General features: G+C 60.3%; 1 protein-coding gene across 1 annotated transcript in view; it reads left to right on the top strand.

Annotated features, from left to right (window-relative positions):
* Positions 1-4,306, top strand: part of RIMS4 (regulating synaptic membrane exocytosis 4) — a 50,090-nt gene that overhangs the window by 31,737 nt on the left and 14,047 nt on the right. The gene's annotated exons all lie outside the window — the stretch shown is intronic.

Genomic DNA, 4,306 nt, shown 5'->3' with positions numbered 1-4,306 from the left:
CACTGCTGAGGGGAGCAGCGGGCGGGTCAGGAGAGGTCTGCCACGCCATGTGGTCACCTCCGGGGCAGGGATCAAACTCATGCTGCAGTGGCTTTAGCTTCTTAGTGCTGTGCTTTAACTCGCTGCGCCACAGGGAGGAACCAGAACTCATTTTTAAAAGACTCTTGGGGAGAGAGACCCCTTGGAGACTTTAGGGACCTTCCCCGGAAACACGCCCACCCAGTTGCACACACATTCATTTTCACCAGCACCCTCACACAAACATTTCCCGTACTGAGGGGCTCCCAGGCTCCCCTCAGGCCCGGGGGTCCCCAGCGAAGGACTTTGATCCAAGGTGACTTGCTGACTGTGGGTGACCAGGGGCCTGGGAGGCAGGGAGCTTGCCCTGGTCACACAGCTTATAACAGGTGGGGACCTGGGGGGCGCTCCCTGCCAGGGAGGTGGCCTATCAGGACCTGTCTCACCCCAGAGAAGACGGAGGCCTGGACAGGCAAGTGCAGGTCCGGCCAGTAGAGTAGAGCCGAGACAAGACCCTTGCCTGCCATGTGAATTCCTTCGGATGAAGGCAAATCGCGGGGTTCGTCCCTCGTCACTCCGACCGTGTTTCAGGAGCTCGGCGGCTCGGCCCGTGGCACTCACGCTGGGCGGAGCAAGCACGAGCTTCCCGCTCGGCAGAGCCAGTGTCCGGCAAGTGACCGCTCGGCCGGGGCTGACGCGGCCCGGCATGGAGGGCCCGGCCGAGCGGGCTGCCCCAAGTGCTCCCCTCGCCTCTGGTCCTGCCTCACAGCTGGGGGCTTCTGCCAGCTGAAGCCTCGCCCGCCTCTAAAGTGGGCACCTCCGGCCTCTGATGGCCGCGCCTTGGCAGATGCTGCTGATCCGCCCACCTCCCAGGGACACTTTCCGGAGGGCGAGAAAGGGGGAGGACAGGCGGAAGGGAGAGGGGGAGGAAGATGGGAACAAATGTTTTCTTTAACCTGAGAAACTTAGCAAGGCAACAACACTTGGAGGCAGAGATTCGAAGCATCTGGGTAGCTAGGGGGGCCCTGCTGAGTTTTAGGGTGTCGGGAGGCTCGGGTCCTAGTCCTGGGTCTGCCCCGGGACCCCCGGTGACCTCAGGCATGTCCTGGCCTCTCTAAGCTTTGGGGACTTCAGCAATCATCTTGTCTGGGGGCTGATGAGCAGGTGACAGGACCGGGCTGCTCACCTGGGGGACGGCGGGGGCAGTGAGCAGCAGGGCTCACCCATGTTCCCACTTACAGAAGAGGAGCTGGAGGCCCAGGGAGGCTGCATGACCTGGGGAGCAGCCGCGAGGAGGTGGAGGGAGAAGAGAGGTGATGCCTGCATGTGACAAGTGCCTGGGGGGCCCTGAGGTTCCTGGCTGTAATGTGTGTTGGGGCCCAGAGAATCTAACTATCCCAGGGAGGCTCCAGCCCAGGGCTCCGGACTCAGGTGACTTGGTTGCTGCAGCATTTCCACTGCTTAGTAGCTGTGTGGCTTTGGAAAAGTTACTTTACTTCTCTGAGCCCAATTCCTTCATCTGCAGAGAGGTGTACTAATAGCACAGACTGTTGATAGCGCTGTCCTGAAGATCCAATGCGTTTATATGCGTAAAGGAAGGTGCCCAGCAAGCCTGTTATTATTAGCTATTGTTATTGTTACTGCTCAGGTGTTTTGCTGCTGGCCACCCACTGCCTCCTCATAGTCGGCCGCCTGCCCCGCCCCAGGACATCACGTCTACCACTAAGCGTTCAGCCCCAAGGAAGCCTCGGGGAAGCCTGGCTGTGATAATTATGATTAAAGGTCTGGGGTGTTTGGGGCTAGGTGGGTTGAAGAGTGCTGCTCCTCTGGAGGCGAGAATCTGCTCCCTGCCTCTGAGCGGGGCTGAGTCTTGGGGATCCCAGCCACGGGCTGCCGCCCTCCCCAACACCTGGGTGAGGAAGGACAGTCAGAGGGACAGGTGGGGACGTTGAGCTGTGGTTAACGTCTTCCTTGTTCTGGTATTTTGGGCACTGGTGGGACCCAGGTGCCAGGCTCTGACACACCAGGGGTGTGACCGCCCTTCCCCTGGGCTCCTGCCAGCCCAGCTGAGGCTCACGGAAGCCAGCGCGCTCTAGTGGCCCCCGAGAGAGCGCGGCCCTGGTCTTGCAGGGTCTCCTGTCCGCCCCGGGGTCACGGCGGTGCATGCGTGTCGTGCGTGTCGGCTGGTGTGCGTGTTGGCTGCTCCCCGTGGACTTTTGCTGCAGCCCGTGCCGTCGAGCACACAGTAGCTGGCTGCCCTGGGCACGCTGCCTTCTGCCAGCCAGTGTGTGGGGTGGAGACACCCAGGCGTAGAGAACTCTGGGGATGCTGGCTCCTGCCCAGGGCTCGGGGCTGGAGTCAGTGCAGAGCCCTGGGCGCCAGGTGACGGTCAGCAGCTAACAGTGACCTCGGCCCTTGCAGTTCAGAGTTGGGGCTCGGCCCAGCAACATGACGCCCCTCGGGAGCTTGTGAGAAATGCAGACTCTCAGCTCCACCCAAACCCCCTGAATCCAGATCTTGAGGTGGTTCAGTCAAGGTCAAGGGACCTTGCTTACTGGTACTAATGTTCTGGAACTAACGCGGAACACCGGCCTCAGGCAGATGCTGGGCTAAGTGCTTTTACAGATATTGACTCATTTAATTCTCACAACAGCCGGAGACGCTGGCACTGTCCATAGCCCCGTTTTACAGACGAGGAAACGGGTGAGGTGGAGGAATTTGCCGAGGTCACACAGCCGGTGAGGGCTCAGCCTGGGTATTTGGGGTCCGCCGTAACCATCACACACCTGCCCTCACAGGATGGCTGCATCTGTGAGGAATTTTGGAAGCGGATGCTTCCGGGACAGTTTGGTGGCTCAGCGATGCCATTAAGGACCCCAGGTGCCTCCATCTGTCCCCTGCAGGCCTCTGCATGTTGGACCAGTTCTGGTTGGTCCCCTGGGACTGGAGAAGGGTTTTGTTTCCTTGGAATCTTCTCTGTCCAAAAATTGAGGCTCTAGGTACTAAGATGAAAGGATACACAGCTGTGGGCCTGGAACCTAACCTGAGTCTCAGCCCTCGGCGCAGGTTTCACCTGCCCCAGAAGGTGGGGACCCGGGCCCCCAGAGAACAGACTTCTAGAACAGCACCTCTCCTGACCCCTCCACGCTGCGATGTTCCTGGTGCCCCCTGCTCTAGTCGGGGGCCCCAGAGCCAGATCTGAGATAGTGCCTTGAAGCTAGTTCCCTCAGGAGGTCATTCCAGAGAACCGTGGCACAGGCCCACGTGAGGAAGACGGGGCGGGGCAGTGGCTGTAACTTGCCACTTTGGGTGACTGGATCTTAGTCCTGACGGGGACTCTGGGAGCCAGTTGGGAACCGCCTGGCCATCGCCTCCCCGAGGGGAGGGAGCCGAGGGACTTACAGCCTGACTCTTCTCAGCTGCTGACTGAACCCTTCTGCTCATCCTGCCACACAGTGGGCTCCGGAGGCCAGAGAAATGCCTCAGGGGCCAGGAGACTAAGGACTGTAGGCGCTGGCAGAAGCCAGGGCACCGACGTGGTAAGCGGCAGACATGTGGGGGACAGCAGAGCCTGCTACGCTGGCCGAGTGCACAACCCCAGACCAGAAACCTGGCGCTCTGCCGACGCACTCCTCCCCTCCCTCCGCACCCAGTTGGAATGTACCACTTCGCTCCTATCTCTGACTCCAACTGCTTCTCTCCAGTTCCACCTCCTGGGGAGGCCGCTGATGCCTGGATGCCTGCACATCTCCTCTTTGGCCTGAGTTCCCTAGTCCATCACTCAACACGTAGTCCTCTGACCTCCGCCCGCCACTCTGTCTCCGCCCACACGCACCCCCCCTGGGGACTACCTGAACCTCCCCCTTGCCCACATTACTCCCTCTACCTGCCTCCCCCAACCCCTGCTCCCTCTTCACCCTCTGATTCATGCCTCCTCCAGATCTCAGCTAAGAACTGGCACATAAGCTTTATCTCATGTGCCAACTCCGGTTAATTGATAGTGACTCCCTGGAGTGCTGTGTTGAGGAGGAGTCTGGAGCCGGGTCTGGGTTTGGCAGGAGCGTCCAGTTGGTTAGCAACGTCGGCCCTGGGTGTGGGCAGGGCAAGTGGAAGGCCGGTTGGGCCTCCCGCCAGCCGTGTCAACCACGTCCCCACCACAGCGCCCCTCACTCGGTCATCATTGTCACATGTCTGTCTGTCCCACTGGACACTGAGGTTGGTGTCTGTCCAGCACGGGAGCTGGCCCACAAGTGATGCTCTGCAGATTTCATGACTCACGAGCAGGTGT

Source organism: Condylura cristata, unplaced genomic scaffold, assembly GCF_000260355.1.
Source record: "Condylura cristata isolate star-nosed mole 26May11 unplaced genomic scaffold, ConCri1.0 scaffold00022, whole genome shotgun sequence".
NCBI classification, from domain to species: Eukaryota; Metazoa; Chordata; class Mammalia; order Eulipotyphla; family Talpidae; genus Condylura; species Condylura cristata.
The sequence above is the reverse complement of the archived record's forward strand: the minus strand, read 5'-3'. Positions and strand labels throughout refer to the sequence as shown.